This window comes from Rhinatrema bivittatum, chromosome 10 (genome assembly GCF_901001135.1).
Source record: "Rhinatrema bivittatum chromosome 10, aRhiBiv1.1, whole genome shotgun sequence".
Lineage (NCBI taxonomy): Eukaryota > Metazoa > Chordata > Amphibia > Gymnophiona > Rhinatrematidae > Rhinatrema > Rhinatrema bivittatum.
In genome coordinates this window covers 77,553,313-77,571,471 of record NC_042624.1, presented here as the reverse complement: position 1 = coordinate 77,571,471, position 18,159 = coordinate 77,553,313, and the positions used below count along the sequence as shown (strand labels likewise).

At 42.2% G+C, this 18,159-nt stretch overlaps 1 protein-coding gene across 6 annotated transcripts in view; it reads right to left on the bottom strand.

Moving 5' to 3' along the window:
* The window catches only part of DIPK1A (divergent protein kinase domain 1A), a 41,594-nt gene extending 35,126 nt beyond the window's left edge, over positions 1 to 6,468 (bottom strand). For 2 of the 6 annotated variants that reach the window (XM_029618453.1, XM_029618457.1), the window contains exon 1: positions 6,316 to 6,468. The gene's annotated coding sequence lies outside the window, so the exon portion shown is untranslated. Of the gene's footprint in view, positions 1 to 6,095; positions 6,237 to 6,315 lie in introns of those variants that run through there. The other 4 variants (XM_029618451.1, XM_029618455.1, XM_029618452.1 and 1 more) reach the window with 2 other exon arrangements.
* Positions 6,469 to 18,159: the final 11,691 nt, after the last annotated feature.

The window sequence follows — 18,159 nt, the reverse complement described above, 5'->3', positions numbered from 1 at the left end:
AGATCATACAAGAGACTAAATGCTCAGTAGAATCTATATGGGTAGAAATCCCATGTGTGCTGGGTAAGAGTGTAGTGATAGAGAGTATACTATCGTCCCCTTGGCCAAAATGATCAGATGAAATGCTAAGACATTAGGGAAGCTAACCAATTTGGCAGTGTAGTAATAACAGGGGATTTCAGTTACCTCTATATTGACTGGGTAAATATAACATGTTAGAGACAAAGTTCCTGGATGGAATAAAAACTGCTGCTTCATGAAGCAACTAGAGAGGGAGCTATTTTAGATTTAATTCTCAGTGGAATGCAGGATTTGGTGAGGAAGTTAACAGTGGTGGGGCCACTTGGCAATAGTGATCATAACTATCAAATTTGAACTAATGATTGGAAGGGGGACAATATGCAAATCTACAGCTCTAACACTAAATTTTCAAAAGGGAAACATTGATAAAAGAAAAATAGAAAAAACCCGAAAGGTGCAGCTGCATGGACATTGTTTAAAAATACAGCCTTAGAAGCACAGTCCAGATGTATTTCATGCATTAAAAAAGATGGGAAGGCAGCAAAACAATTACTGGCATGGTTAAAAGGTCAGGTGAAAAAGGCTATTTTAGCCAAAAAAAATCCTTCAAAAATTGGAAGAGGGATCCATGTGAAGAAAATAGGATAAAACATAAGCATTGTCAAGCTAAGTGTAAAACATTGATAAGACAGGCGAAGAGAGAATTTGAAATGGAGTTGGCCCAGGCCTAGAGGCTAAAACTCATAATACAAACCTTTTAAAACATACCTGAAGCAAGAAATCTGTGGGGGAGTCGGATGGACCATTAGATAACCAAGGGGTTAAAAGGGCTTTTAGGAAAGAAGGCTATTGCAGAAAGACTAAATGAATTTTTTGCTTCTGTGTTTACCAATGAGGATGTTAGGGAGATACAGGTTCCAGAGATGGTTTTCAAGGGTGACGATTCAGATGAACTGAACCAAATCATTGTGAACCTGGAAAATGTAGTAGGCCAGATCAACAAGCTAAAGAGTAGCAAATCACCTGGACCGGATGGTATGCACCCCAGAATTCTGAAGGAACTAAAAAATGAAATTTCAGATCTATTAGTTAAAAGTTGTAACCTATCATTAAAATCATCCATTATACCTGAACGCAGGAGGGTGGCCAATGTAACCCCAATATTTAAAAGGGCTCCAGGGGCAATTCGGGAAGTTATAGACCTAAAGCCTGACTTCAGTGCCGGGAAAAATAGTGGAAACTATTCTAAAGATCAAAATCACAGAGCATATAGAAAGACAGTTTAATGGAACACAGTCAGCATAGATTTACCCAAGGGAAGTCTTGCCTCACAAATCTGCTTCATTTTTTTGAAGGGGTTAATAAACATGTGGATAAAGGTGAGTCAGTAGATGTAGGGTATTTGGATTTTCAGAAGGCGTTTGACAAAGTCCCTTCATGAGAGGCTTCTAAGGAAATTAAAAGGCATGGGATAGGAGACTGTATCCTTTCATGGATTACAAACTGGTTAAAGGCCAGGAAACAAAGTAGAATTAAATGGTCAATTTTCTCAGTGGAAAAGGGTAAACAGTGGAGTGCCTCAGGGATCTGTACTTGGACTGGTTCTTTTCAATATATTTATAAATGATCTGGAAAGGAATACAAGTGAGGTAATTAAATTTGCAGATGATACAAAATTATTCAGAGTAATTAAATCACAAGCAGATTGTGATAAACTGCAGGAGGACCTCGCAAGACTGGACATCCAAAAGGCAGATGAAATTTAATGTGGACAAGTTCAAGGTGATGCATATAGGGAAAAATAATCCATGCTGTAGTTACACAATGTTAGCGCTTAATATAGAACCTACCACCAAGGAAAAAGATCTAGGCATCATAGTGAATAATACATTGAAATAGTCAGCTGAGGGTGCTGCAGCAGTCAAAAAAGCAAAACAATGTTAGGAATTATTAGGAAGAGAATGGTGAATAAAATGGAAAATGTCATAATGCCTCTGTATTGCTCCATGGTGAGACTGCACCTTCAGTACTATGTACAATTCTGGGCATCACATCTTAAAAAAAGATATAATTTATTTTATTTAAAAGTTTTTATATACCGCTAATAAAATTAGTAACAATCCATCTAGGTGGTTCACAATGATACACACATAATGATAAAACTAAACACAATATGACCGGAGTGGATACAAGATAAAATATAAATAATACGATATTAAAGGACAACTATTTGAACATAAAACATTTCATTAATAAATTAATAGAGGGCATGATTAAAAGTTAAGCAATATTGTAAGCGGCAGAGCAAAGATGAGTTTTTAAAGATTTTTTAAATTCTTTAGTGTATGATACAAGTCTGATCTCTTCTGGCAGGGAGTTCCAAAGAGTTGGGCCGGCGATTGAAAAAGCTCTAGTTGTGATAGAGAAGGTACAGAGAAGGGCGACCAAAATGATAAAGGGGATGGAATAGCTCCCGTATGAGGAAAAGCTAAAGAGGTTAGGGCTTTTCAGCTTGGAGAAGAGACAGCTGAGGGGGGATATGATAGAGGTCTTTAAAATCATGAGCGGTCTAGAACGGGTAAATGTGAATCGGTTATTTACTCTTTCAGATAATAGAAGGATTAGGGGGCACTCCATGAAGTTAGCAAGTAGCACATTTAAAAGTAATCAGAGAAAGTTCTTTCACACTCAACGCACAATTAAGCTTTGGAATTTGCCGCCAGGGGATGTGGTTAGTGCAGTTAATGTAGCTGGGTTTAAAAAAAAGGTTTAGGTAAGTTCATGGATAAGTCCATTAACTGCTATTCTGGCATAAGTAGCATGGGATCTACTTAGTGTTTGAGTACTTGCCAGGAACTTGTAGCCTAGATTGGCCACTGTTGGAAACAGGATGCTGGGCTTGATGGACCCTTGGTCTGACCCAGTATGGCAATTTCTTATGTTCTTAATCTCTTCTGAAGTACTGAAAAGCAGGACATAAAAGTAAAAAAAAAAAAAAAAAAAAAAAAGTATGCATTTTAGAAAAACCTCAAAGGATAAAAATCACACTGATTAAGCACAGCAGAAAATAGGGAATACAAATAAAACTACTACAGTAGAAAAACAAAAAAAGAACCTACAGTATCTGAATTTAATCTACTTTGAAGTGCCTGAAAGGCAGAATATAAATTACACAGACTCACTCACAAAGAATATATGTACACATCCATAGGAAACAGGATGGGCTTTTATACACATGCAATGGCATTTCTTTGTCTTGAAATAAGCTGGGTATTCTGAATGGGTGGGAGTGGTCTTAAATCCTGTTGACAGCAGATGGAGGCTTAGGCTCATCTAAAACCCTTAATTATGAGAATTGATGTCTCATATTACCATAATCAAGACAAATCAAGTAACATGAAAGTTTTCCAGAAACAGGCTTTGCTCACCAGAACTATTTACTTGCATAAAGAATATTTGCCAGAAATGTGTGACTCACAATGAGAATACAGACTTATTTCATGATGCTTTTGTTAAAAGGTACAATGTAAAAGCTCCTATGTTGGCTGTCAGTCTGTATATAGATCATTTTTACTAAGATCTTAGCACAATGGGTTAATTTTGAGATTACATGTGTCTTGCAGTAAGACAACAGAAAAGGATATTTCCAACAACTAGTAAGGGGGGGGGGGGTAAGATGGGAGAATTAAAAAAAAAAAAAAGTATTTTGCAGAACAGATGCACTGCAAATTTCTTAGCAGACACAGCAGTCGTCAAGAAACTGGTAACTGGTGAAAACACTTGGCTGCTTCCGCAGAAAATCTTTAAATCACTAGTAAAAGCAAAAACTGAATCAGTCTTTTCCAGACCTTATATTATTAGTTTAATATAACTTGAACATTCTCCACTGGATTTTTTTTTTCCAGTTAATGTTAGCATCCATCACTCTCTCTACACAATATACAGTAATACTGCAATAGATCGAATGCAAAAAATATTCACTTACTTGGAGTTAATCTATTTTTGCTACTTAGAATCAAAGCCCCAGTTTCCTGAGGCAGCTGAGAGATACATTCTACAGCAGGAGTTTGAAAATTCTGCAGCAAAGACTTTTAAATTCTTGGCAATTCTGCGATATGTTTCCAAGATCTGACATACAAGTTACATTATTAAATAGGCAACACCACTTTACATTATAAACAAAGCAGTTATGCAGTCTGTTTTGTGTCTGGATATTTTATTTTTGTTTACTTTTTTCATTCTTTTCTCAATTTCAGTTTCACTGTTTTCTTTCTCCTCACACCTTGTCATTGCAACCTCTTTTCCCTCCTAAAAAGTGCCTTTTCTCTAGCTTGCCTTAACCTTTATCCTTCTACTATTCACCTCTCCCATTTGATCTGTCTTGTGGTTTCAGTTTCCTGGTCTCTCATCCCTCTGTCTCCCTGTTCCACCTCTGCCTTCCGTCACATACTGCCTCACCACTCTCAAACCATTCTCCTAGCTATCCCCTCACTTCTCATCTTCTCTCTCTCTCTGAGTTTCTGTTTCCCTCCATTTCCTCCAGACTCAACCTCTCCCACAACTGGCAGGAAGGGAGCATTGCTTCATGCCGCATCTACTTCCTCCTGTTGACCACGTAAGTCCGGCATAGTTCAAAGCACCAGTTGGGCCTCAGAGGAGACATGTCACGAAGTGCAGCTGGTCACCTCCACATGCCAGACTGGAGGTGGGGATAGTAGGAGAATTAGCAGAATGTTCCCATGCGCTTGGTCAGCTGCTATTTTAGTTTCCTTTTTCTGCTATGTTGCAGCAGACCAGGGGCCCTGCTGATGATATTAGCAGCTCTATCTTTACTCTGGATGATACCAGGCCATCATCCAAATGGATTTTCAATCACATAACTATTATACATTACTTAAGATATCAGTGAATTATATTTTTCTTTAGAAAAAAAAACAGAAAATGTGTTCTATTTCTTTGTCCAAGAGACCTTGGATTTAGCAAATACATTATGCTCTGAATTTTTTTTTAAAGCCCCATAGAAAACCTAACAGAGGCATCACTTGTAATAAGATGTGCTAGACTATGCACACTTTTTTTGTGGTAGACTTTATTCTCAATGCAGCAAGGAATTCTGCATACAAACCGTGTGCACAAACCAGTATACCTCCATTTTAATTCCATGTTATAAAGGCATTTGCTACTTAATGCAGAGAGATACACAGGCTTAACTTGTGGTTTTCTTAATAATGGAAATTTAGCTACTGGTCAGATCAGAAGTGAAATTACTTAACCAAAGTTTGAGGTGCAAAGGTCCTATACTCAGAATTTATGTGCATAAGACAATGTACCAAGCAAGTTTTCTGTGCAGAGAATATGCAGCATACACATTTATTTTATATGCACAAGGTGTGTTGTGTACATAAAACAAGATTTATGTACATAAGACTGTTTGCAGAGAACATGTCTTATGCACATAAATTTTTTTGGCAAGTTAAGCACGTTTTCTGTGCACATTTTCAGGATGGTGTACTGTTTTTTTTTTACTCCAATGCAATAGCATACTATTAGATTACTGGCAGTTAAGTCGACTTTTAAGGTATAAGTAAAGAAAAATGTGAGCTAAATTTTAGACGTTTTATTACATGAGGCCCAGAGGTAGTACCTCCACAGATCAGTTTTGTTTCTGTGAGAATTGGAAACTGGGTTTGCCTCCTTGGTCAAATACCCAAAGTACAGTGGGATATAGTCATCTAAACTCAGGACTAAATAAATTTTTTTTTCTAACAACGTCAGTAATTAAAAACAGGCACATGCTATGTTAATAAAACAAAGTGTCTCCGAGACCGTGCACCGGGGAAAACAACATACGCAGCCCAGACATGGCGTTTTAAAGCCATCTCCCACACCAAATCATAGAGCTGCACTCAGCTTCATTAATAAGATGCCCGAGTCCTTAGTATCCTTTCCCATGCAACCCTCGGAGTCTACGGACCACCGGCCACTGACAAGCAGCGAACCAAGCCCAGAAAGGACGAGAAGCCACAAGGCCAATTGTCATCCGAGGGATGGCTCATATAACAGCCTCCTATTACCTACGGCTCCGAGGGAACCAGGACACCGTAGGCAGATGAAGAAACTCATGGCCAAGTAGAAAGACGGGAGGTTACAGGTGGTCCTGCGTTAGCCAGGATTAACCTCCATACCAGAAGCACCCAATGAAGGTCACCCCTCTCCAAGGTTGCCAACTGCCCATAACATATGGGCTGCCTGTGGAGGAAAAATAAAAAGCTCTTGGCCTGAAGCTGTAATTACCTCAACTGCCCGTAATCCCCACCTCCTGTCTTCCGGCGTGGATGCAACCCTCCAGCTCAGCTCGCAAGCACTAAAACGCTCCGGCCAATCACCAGCCCGGCCTACTTGGGTTACGCTGTTCTTTAAAGTTGCGATAAAAGCGGCATGTGGATTGGTTGCCGACGTTGATCCGTAACGTCGTGCTATTGGTTACCTCGCTAATTTATGCACTGATGTCAGCCAGTCAGAGAGTACCCGGTAAGCAGAGGGAAACTGAATGTGACCTAAGCTTTCTGTTCTGGTTACTAGTTTGTGTACTGTTTTTGTTTTATTGCTGCCCCCATTAAAGTGCATAAGGACAGCACCGATATCTGTAGTACTATTCCTGCACGCAAGGTAAACAAAGGCAGCCAGACAACAGGTGTCGGAGCCGGCCGATGGTCACTGGAGTTAGCTTGCCTACTTCTGTTAATAACGGAGTTGCTTTAGTGGATTAATACGGCTGCTGTGCTAATCCTCAAAGCACCAGGTAGGCATCATGCTGGGTTACCTACCATTGCAACTGTTTTTGCTGTAAAAATAACTATTTGGATCGGGGTTGCCAAACGTATGTAAATTGGTCGGCTGCTCATTAAAAAAAAAAAAAAATTTAAATAGGACCTATCCGTAAATCTCCTTAAATTGCCTATAATTCCCACCTCCTGTCCTTCAACATTGAAAAATGCAAACAGCTCCCCCGCCTGTCTCTACGGCTTCCCCGTAACCTCATGGGTGTACGAGTGAGAACCAGTGAGTTTCAACTTTAAAAGGAGCTGCGCTTCCCGAAGAGAGAAACGGTTCGTGACTATCACAGAAAAAGAGCAGGCTCCTGTATGAACCGCAAGCCGACAATAAGATCACCTGAACTCCGGTAGAGATAGCCTCCTCCCGGTGGTTCGTGAACATATTTTAGAATGTTAGTCAGTATTAGGTCTGTGTAAACACTAATGTGGACTAAAGCAAAAAAAAAAAAAAAGTTTCAATGCATTGTAAGGAAACCCATGCAAAAACAACTCAATATTAAAACAAAATAGTGCAAATCACATGATTTGTGTTAACCTGCTAGTAACCGTAAAACTTAATTATAATAGAGAGAGGTGTATCTTGTTTAAATGAAACATTGTCGAATAAATCCAGATTATTCTTAGGAGGTTCCAAAATAAATTTGAGTGTTATCATTCTTGGAAACTTTTGATTTCCAGTCACCCTGAGATTACTGGGGGGGGGGAGGGCAGGACCACATGCACAAACTTACTCTTAGCTTTCATACACACAAGCTAACCCACTCATGTGTTCACTCTCACACACATACGTGCTCATTCTTGCATGCTCACGCTCACTCCTTACTCCTCATTCTCTCATACATTCTTAGTCCTTATTTAAACCTTTATTATTCTCCCACATATACACACTCTGAAACACATGCCTCTTCCTCTTCCATACACATATGCTCATTCATACTTTCACTTCTCTTCCTCCTACATAAACACACATACACTCACAGATATGCTCACTCGTTTTCTTCCCCCTCCCCTGGAACCCACCAGGGACAGCAGCCTCCTCCTTGAGCCCTTACAGCAGCAGAAGCCTCTGCCTTTAGGCCAAGGTAGCCGACTGTTTTCCTCCTCCTCCTCTGCTGTGGGAGCAGATGCTGCCCTTTTCTTCTTCTGGAGGTCCAGTACTCCTCCAGCTGCATGGGCCCACCGCTGCTCCTTTAGCTAAGCGGGCTCAATGCTGCATTTTCTTCCAATGTGACAGAAGCTTTTCTTTCTTCCAGGCTTGTGTGGGACTGCTTTTGCCGCAGCACCCAGTTTTCCAGTGTTGGTCCAGAGACCCAGCAATTCCTTTAGAATTCCAGAGTCTCCAGGGCAAATCTGGAGAGATCCTAGGTATGCGTATTATCAACTTTTTGAATATAGCTGTCTTTTTTATCAAGGACATATGTTTGAAACTTCCATTGTGGTTTCGGTCCATTTTCAACTGGACAGATAGCATCACTGAAATACCATTATAATTAACACTAATTGATACCCCAGTTGACAATCTCAACTGAAAGAGCAAAGCCTTCATGAGCCTATAAATTGCACTATTGCTCAAGTCATAAACAGTTCTGGAGCATATTTCCAGGGCAGTGTGTGGAAGCTCGCATTGCATTTGCCCATATTGTATTGTACCTTTTAACAGAGGACTTCAATTTTCAATGCTGTCAATCTGCCACCTGTTACAAACACTTCATTAACTAAAAAGGACCATATTGTTTCTGGTGATTGAACACCAAAACCAAAAAAAAATCTTTTGTGATACTAGCCTACAATTACCTTAGTAGAAAGGAGATCGTATTTCACCCCACAGCATCTTCCCTCGTTCTCAGATTTATCCCTTTATTCCACTTCACTGGGTAACAGTAATAAAAAGATGTGGAATGAACTCTGAAAATGAAATGTACTTTATTACAAACTAAAACAATCCCTTTCTCTCTTGTGAGGCAGGTGCAATCAATCAGCCCACAATATAAACTAATTATATCCCTACGGTATTGGTATGATACCTGTGATCTCAGATCTTTAAGACCCAAAGTATGGGTAAATAAAAAAAATGTGAAAGAAGATGTGATCTGTGGAAAGGGGTACAATTACAGTACCTTAATAATTCAAATGTAAGTGAATTTAAAGAGGGAGACCATTTTCAAACTGCTGGGTTCCTAGGTTATTCCTCGCCTTTTCAATTCCATTCTTCATGTAAGTGGCATGAACATAGGTTATCAGGTGAGTATGTGCAGGCTTTGTAGAGGTAAAGCAAAAGTCCACACATATTATTTATGCATTAATTATTGCCCCAGGAAAAAGTCCTGCAGAGATTTGTATCTGCTTGTTTTGTGGGTACTTTTCCCTTGGAAATATCGTGTGTAGATTTGAAAATGTCATCTACATGCATTATTACTCTCCCCTGTTTTAAACATACCCTTGGGAACGCTGCTAAACAACATGGGTAAAATTACGCATGTTATCGAACAATGCGCATCATTTTTTCTGCATTGAGGTTGGGCAATTTTCAAACTGCCCATTTCCCATTGTTAGCCATGGAAATGGCTTTAATTATTTCTCTCCCCAGGCCAATCCACTACTACTACTACTACTAGTAATTTATATAGCACTGCCAGATGTATGCAGTGCTACACAGAAGCTCCTACGAGACAGTCACTGCTGTAGACACACAAAGAAACAAATAAGAGGCTTGGTTTGAAACCAACAAGCAGGCTGATACAGTACAGTGCACTCCAATGGAGCGCACTGTACTGTATCAGCCTGTGGAGCGCACTGTTAGCCTGCTATTGGACGCGCATTTTCCCTTACCCCTTATTCAGTAAGGGGAGGAAAACATGCGTCCAACCCGCGGCACCTAATAGCGCCCTCAACATGCAAATGCATGTTGATGGCCCTATTAGGTATGCTCGCGTGATTCAGAAAGCAAAATGTGCAGCCAAGCCGCACATTTTACTTTCAGAAATTAGCGCCTACCCAAAGGTCACGCTAATTTCTTCCAGCACCGGGAAAGTGCACAGAAAAGCAGTAAAAACTGCTTTTCTGTGCACCCTCCGACTTAATATCATGGCGATATTAAGTCGGAGGTCCCGAAGAGTAAAAAAAGTAAAAAAAAAAAATTTGAATTCGGCCCGCGGCTGTCGGGCCGAAAACCGGACGCTCAATTTTGCCAGCGTTCCGGTTTCCGAGCCCGTGGCTGTCAGCGGGCTTGAGAACCGACGCCGGCAAAATTGAGCATCGGCTGTCAAACCCGCTGACAGCCGCCGCTCCAGGGGCAAAAGGAGACGCTAGGGACGCGCCAGTGTCTCTAGCGCCTCCTTTTCTCCGTTTCTACCGCGCCACCTAATTTGAATACTGCATCGCGCGCACGGCGAGGGGCTGGTGCGCACGCCTGGAGAGCGGGCATTCGTCCGCTCTCCCGCGGACTTTACTGAATCGGCCTGAAGGTTTGGTAGGATTTAATTGAGGAAAGGGACTTTTTATCAGAGTAAAGTCTCTAAGCTTCTATATAAGAGAAACAGGGGGGGTGGGACTATGAAGTCAGACCCTTCATTTGCATAATAGAGGCAGCCTCTCTGAACATAAAATAAAGCCTAAAACTACCTCCCAGGAGGCACTTGGATCCCAAGTAAAAAATCTGGAACTCTTGCCTTCCAAACTGCTTCAGCTGAAGCTTAACCAGTTAGACAAATTTAAGCCCATAATAACTTACCTGAAACCACATCCTGTTTATTTCAGGGCACACTTTAGAGACTAAAACCCCAGAGGTTTGGGCCTCCATGAGATAAATGACAGCCAAATATTAAGGGGATAAATGGTATGTTTTGAAACACTCCAAAGCTTATTTGTAACACCGATAGAGAAAGTGGTCTCTTCTGGGTATGGTACGATTGGAGCTGACTAATGAGAGAACCTGCTAGGCTCACACCAGTAGCTGGCGGAGAAGCCCATGGGCGGGACTGGCTGGAGCTTTGCCTATAGCAGCCACCTCCCTTGCATTCTGAGCCCTTAGGTTCTGGCGGCCAGCAAGTCTTAGGTGGGTCCCTAGGACTATTCAGATCGATTATCCAACCCAAGCAAGGATCGTGGCAGGCAGCAAACAGCAGAATGGCTACTGAGCCAGAGGTCAGGGCAGGCAGCAGACAGGAGGAGTCGGGAGCCAGGCCAAGGTCAGAATCCAGGGAATCAATCCAAGATGAACAGGACAGACAAGGCAAACAAGACAAGCAAGGCAGGGCACAGGCAGGAACAGGGAACAAGGGCCAAATGGGAGGAGGACAAGGCAAAGAAAGGCAACAAAGAGACGGGAAACAAAATAGGAGCAGGCAAGACATTTTAGCATTAAAAACTATACACGAGAGGATGTTTTTTCTGCTATGTATCATTTGTTGCTACATATACTTAGTGTATTGTGAGTATTGACTTATATTTGATTTGAAAATGTGAATAAAAAATAAGTTATAATAAAAATTATGCACGAATAATACCAGGATAACTTGTAATAAGCAAAAGACAAATATCCAAAAGGAAAAAATTCAAAATAAAATCAAATATATGCAAACTAGTGAAAGCAGTCCAGCATTACTCGAGTTGTCTGGTCCATAACAGCTATAAATTTTAAAACTGAATAAACATGAAAATTATAAATGTTTTAGGGCCCTATTTACTAAGCATTTTTCCCATAGACACAAAATGGGAGATAATCTTTAGTAAATAAGTCCCTTAGGCCTAGATTTTCTAAGACACCGCAGCGTCGTGAATCGCACGGTACAGGGGGCGGGGGCGGGCCTGCGATAGCTTTCGCACCCAATAGCGCCATCGTAAAAGGTGGTGCTATTGGGCGCGAAATTGGAAGCGACAAGGCTCCTTAGTGTTTCGCCGTCCACGCTGTCTTCGTGGCATCCGCCCCAGTGCCACCCCGACTCCTCCTGTTCCGGTCTTGACGCCGCCCCTTTTTAGTGATCCCTTTTCGCGTGCAATCACTTTGAAAAATGACCCCCTAAGTTTGTTAAGTAATTAACAGCATACAGAAATTAGGGAGCCTGTAATTGACAGTATATGAAACGTCTTTTGTTGCTCAACTCTAAAGAGTGCTAAATGGTGATTGTTATATTAGAAGATTGGTTCCAATACAGATTCCTGGGGCACTGCACTATTTACTGTTCTCCATTGCGAGAACTGACCAGTTAATCTTATTTTCTGTTTCCTGATGGACCCTTGGTCTGACCCAGCATGGCAATTTCTTATGTTCTTATGTTATCAGTTCACAATCCACAACAGTGGCATAGCCACTGGGGGACCTGGATGGGCTATGGCCTACTCACACACGGTCCGATTTTAAAAGGCCCGCACGTGTAAAAAATGGTGGTTATGCGCAGAAGTGCTGTGCCAAGTAAAAGGGGTGAACCGGGGGCGGGCTGAGACTGCGCCATTAGACGCTGTCCCGGGAAGCGCAAGCTGGCAGCCGGCCATTGTGTGGAGTTTACTTCTGCTCCTGAGAAGCAGTAAGTATAGAAATAAAAAAAATTCAGGGTACCTAGGTAGGGGTTATAGGTTGGGGTGGAGAGAGGAAAAAGGAAGAAAGTTAGGTAAGGGTAGTGAAGTTCCCTCCCGGTCCACTCCTTAATTGGAGCGGACTGGGAGGGAACTGGGAAAAAGGCCGATCACAGCGCATAATTGGAAAATCCCCCTCCCCGCGCGTGCAAGTCACAGAGTGCCTGCACATGCGCGTGCGGATGTTAAAATCTGGCATGCATGTGCACGTGGACATCATATTTTGTAAGGCGCGCATATTATAAAATCGGCGCATCCATATGCGCGGGCCGGGAACCGCACACATATGGATGTGTGTACGCAGGTCTTAAAACTAACCCCTCAGGGCTCGGGCTCATGCAATCAGGCCTGCCTGACACCAGCAGAAGAGGCTTGCAGGATGACTGCTGTGGTTTCCATCCCTTGGCAGCCAAAGAAGTAGAAGGCTGCTGCACACTCCATCCCAAGGTAGTTGAAGAAGGGGTCTGGCGGTGCCTGAAGTAGATGCCTTGTGTGTGTGTGTGTGCCTCTGGATATGCATGCCTATGTATGACAGCCTGAGAGATAGGGCTTTCATATTAGTGAAAAGTACTTGGCATTGCTCAGATTGTCTGATTCACAACTGATGTCAATTTTCAAAACCAAACAAGAGTGGAAAAGATAAATATTGTTTTAATGTATTTACACAGTAAAAGAAGAGAGTGTGTGTGTGTGTGTGCACGCGCGTGTGTGCGTGCCTGAGAGACAGGAATTTGCAGACAGAGCATATTGCCTTTGATGGCCACAGACAGACACAACAGTGTGACTGACACAAACCTTTTCCCTATACAGCTCACCATACAAAATGGTTGTGGTGTAACCTGAAAAAAAAAAACCAACCCCACTCTGCATGTGTAGCAAATCTGCCATACCATAGCAGCACTAACTCAAGGACTGAAACAGCAATAGTCCTACCTATGAAAACACAGGATGCATATGAAAATGCATATCCTACTGAGAAGCCACAGCAAAATAAGAATGATACAAATCCTTACAAGCTAGCAAAATATTTCACTTTGGCATACGCACAGAATATAGACACACTGGGGCAGATTTTAAAAGGCCTGCGCGTGTAAATCCTTCCGGATTTACGCGCGCAGGGCCCTCGCACGCCGGCGCTCCTATTTTGCATAGGCCGCCGGCGCGTGTAAAGCCCCGGGACGCACGTAAGTCCTGGGGCTTTCGAAAAGGGGCGGGAGGGTGTGTGTCCGGGGGCCTTCCCGAAACGACGCGGTGTTTCGGGGGCGTGCCGCGGAGTTTTGGGGGCGGGCCCAGGGGCGTGGCGCCAGCCCGGGGGCATGGTTGAGGCCTCTGGACCAGCCCCCGGGACCAGAGGACGGAGCGGGGCCGCCGCGCGCAAAGTTACGCCTGCTGAAAGCAGGCGTAACTTTGCCGACAAAGGTAAGGGGGGGTTTAGATAGGGCCGGGGGGGTGGGTTAGGTAGGGGAAGGGAGGGGAAGGTGGGGGGAGGGCGAAGGAAAGTTCCCTCCGAGGCCGCTCCGAAATCGGAGCGGCCTCGGAGGGAACGGAGGCAGGCTGCGCGGCTCAGCGCGCGCAGGCTGCCGATTTTGCGCAGCCTTGCGCGCGCTGACCCCAGATTTTATAAGATATGCGCGGCTACGCACGTATCTTATAAAATCCAGCATAATTTTGTTCGCGCCTGCTGCGCGAACAAAAGTACGCGCTCGCGTATAGTTTGAAGATCTACCTCAAAGTCCTTTACCAAATACAGAATAAAAAAGCACAAATTACAAATGTGGAGATAAAAACTGAAATGGAAACCCCATGAAGCCCCTCTGCATGCAGTGCACATCGGAAGAACTAGAAACAGAAATACATTTCCTCCTACACTAATCAAAGTATGAATATAGAAGACATATGCATTCTCAGAACTGACATATTATGGCTCTTGCACTCATCACTCCCGCTCCATGCTTCCATCATTCCTCACTTCTCCTGACTACTGTCTTTCAGTCATTCCCTCACACAATCAAATCTCTGCACAGCAATCCCAACCCACCTCCTCGTGCTTCTTCTCTCCCTCTTGTTCAACTCTTCTTACCCCTTTGTTTCTTTTCCCCCTCCCTTCCCAGCATTCCCCTGATCTCACCTCTCCCCCCTAACAGCCCCTACACTCCCTGCATTCTCCACCTTTCCCTGCCCTGCAGCCCTGATCTCCTTTCCTCTATTCTTTCTTGTACAGCAAACTCCTGAACCCCTGTTTCTCCACATCTCTCTCTCTCTTCCTTGCTCTCCTCTGCCTATCAGCACCCACACTCCCCTCTTTTCCCACCGCCCTCTACAAATGTCTTGATCCAATTTCTCCCCAACCCTCCTTGCCTAACAGCACCTGCATCCTCTCCCCCAACCCTCCCTGCTAGTAGCAACCATTTTTTCCTCTTCTCCAGCCTTCCAGCCAGTAGAAAAGTCTCCAGTCAGTCCAGAATCTCCTTCCCTTCTTACCAGCAGCAGATGAGGGCAAGAAGCACTGGGGAGAGGAGGCAGCAACAATGACAGTGGATCTATGCATGTAGAGCACACAGCTCTCTCCTTCATGCTCTTGCTGGCTGTCACATCTGGGCTCCATGGGTGAAGACAACATCAGCAGCACCACTGTTGGGCCCAGCTGGGGAAGATAAAGTTGATGTCCTAAAGGGCCCAGAAGAGCAGGAGTTGATGATCTCTCACTCGAATCTGGGTGAAAGAGGCGGGGAAAGCCTCGCACTGGGCCAGGAAGAGGAGAAAGAAGCAAGAGCAGCCTCCTGTCATGCCCGATAAAGAAGTCACCAGCTACCACCCAGGCTGGTAAGGAGAAAGTAGCCTTCTGCTGACCCCAGCATATACATCCCAACACACCTGTTGAGAGCTGCTGCTCTAGGCGGTAGGGAGCCGTAATTAGTATGCAATAGTGACACTCAGTGGCTGGATTTAGGTTTCTAGGCGCCCTGGTGCATGGCCCTTGGCCAACAACTATAGTTGCAATGAATAAAGTAAATTGGGAGAGGATATAAAACAGGGAAAAAAATCTCTAGGTAGATGAAAATAAAGGCTGGAAGCCCAAAAAATTACTATGATGGGATTATCCAAATGTATGTTATCTGAACTTGCTCAATGATGCACTTATGCAGTTCTGCAGAACAAAAACTACTGGGCCAAAAAATAAATTAAAAAAACAAACCAATCACAGGTGTAACGCTACTGGAGTTTATTTCTGAACTGTAAAGATGCAATGCCAGCGATCACAAGAAATGCTGGAAACACAAAACTTGAAAAAGCAATGTATATGTGATTGGTACAGAAACAGTAATTTGTTTATTAATGTCAAATAATATCAGTAATAGCCAACAGCAATATAAAGGTATCTTAAAAATAAACAACAAGAAAGCATGGACAAACCTATTTCTAAACTCTTCCTCTATGGCAATGTTTGAGAGGTTATTGGTGGGGGGGGGTGGGTTGGGCAATGGACTTTAAGATTGCCAGTGAATGGCTAAAAAATGTCAAATGTTGGCAAGGAATGTGAGAGCTGTATATTGAAGGAGAAAAGATGTGGTAATGCCCCAGCAGCAACCTCTTTTAAACCACATTCCAAGAATACTTGGAGGAATAGAGCTACTCAGAAGAGAATGTGCACAATGCAGATAAGACAGGCCTATACTGGAAGTCTATACCATGCAAATTTCTAGCATTTCCTCATGAAGCTGCAGCTCTGGTTTCAGTGTTACCAGATAACAAATAACTCATGGTCTGTACATGTATTAATGGTAGTCATCAGCTAAACATACCACTGATGGGAAAAAATCCAATAAACTAGGTGGTTTTTAATATGTAACTTGTCTCCATGTTACATAAGGCACAGAAAAAAAAAAGAATGGATTCTAAATATTTGATAGTTTAGCAGGACTTGCTCATCTGGGAGAGATTTACCATGGATGACACAAACAGCTGTGAAGTGGGAGGAGGGGGTTTCCACCTCCAGTGAGTTGTCCTCCTCCACGAAGATGTAGCCTGGGCCACAGGCAATGAAAATGGCTGCCATGGAAGTTTACCTCCGCCATCAGCTTAACAGTGGTAGCAAGGCACATTGGACCCCCCTTCCCCTAGACTTGACCTAGCCAGGGTCCTGGGTTGGCCAACAATCTTGGTCTTCCCTTCCAACAGCCTTGTGACTTAGTATATGGAAGACTTTGCACTAAATGCTTCTCAGCCTGTTGGTTCAGACCAAGTGTATGGTTTGACATAAGAACTGACATTGAAAACTTGTACACTATGTAGGGTTAATGCACTTCCACTCAATTCTATTGAGAATGGGGGAACTGGTGTTGGTCTGTGCATGGGGAAGTTATATGCTCATCTATGCAAAGAAGTAGAAAGCCCAAGAAAACAAATCTCAGTTGGGCATATTGCATAGGTCCGTTCACTCATATCTGCCATCATGCACTATGTTCCTCTATTAGGACCATTGCCAAAGCAGGAGAATTAAGCCTCCTACTTAAAAAAAAAAACCAGGAAAAATTGAAACAAAATCTTGATTTCATTGGATAGTGCTCCTCATCCATCCTGTGAGTCATTGAATACTGTAGATGAGAACTTTATTTTTTTAATTACATTTAATTACATTAATTACAAAGTCATTTATGCAGGATGCTTTCATTTTGATGCTTTGATATATTATGTTTTTGTAATTTTTTTCTGTATTCTAATTTTTTTGTTGATTTTATTGTATATGAAACTATATATTTTGTATCTGCTGTGAACTACTTTGGTCTAGTATTGAAGAAAGGTGGTATGTAAATGCAAGAATAGAATAGGTGGTTTATTTCATCATATGTTACATCACTATTGAAATTCATGGACTAGGGAGGTATTGGAAAATTGTAAAAAATGTAATGAAAACCGGTCCTTCAGTGCTTATTTCTTGAGGATGAAAATGAAGATTGATTTAGCCTCCCCCAAAATTTGAAAGACACTGCTATATGGTAGCTGAAACATGGAATTCAGTTACAGAAGTAAACCTCAAAAACACAAGAGGAAGATCTGACTATGTATAGAAGACAAGAAAGGAAATGAAGCCCATAATAAGAAATGGATGTTCCTGAGTTAATGGCTTTTCTGAACCATATTCAAGGATGTTTCCATTGCTTGAGAGTGGCAAAGAAATAATGTTGAAATTGGGTCACTAGTTTAGGATATGGAAAATGGAAGAGCCAGAAGGGGAAGAATTAGAAATGAAGAAATTGAAGGATATGGACCTTCACATGTGGAAGATTTGTTTTCAGTATTTAAAATGGCTTTAATTTGGTTAAAAAAAACAAAACCAAGAGGAATACAATCCAACACAAGTCCTGCTATAAGAAAGAGGCGTGACTTTTCAGCCAAAGATGTTTCCCACTATAAATTGAAAAAAAAAATTGTGCTTAAATAGTCATTGTGATCGTGGTTTACTGTATGAAAAAAATGTCTTGACTAGGAAGATTTAACAATGCATATTAAACTATATGGAAAAAGTAAAGCAGGTGTCTTCCTGTGTTAACTTGTCTATGTGCTTCCTTTCATGTGTTAAATTATTGGAACTATTAATTATTAAAATAGACCCAATCCCCAGTTAGTTCAGATATTGTAAATAATTTACTTGAACAAGTCACACTATATTTAAATTATGAGTACAGAATATTTACAACTGAGTGATGCAAGATAATTACAATATGAATTA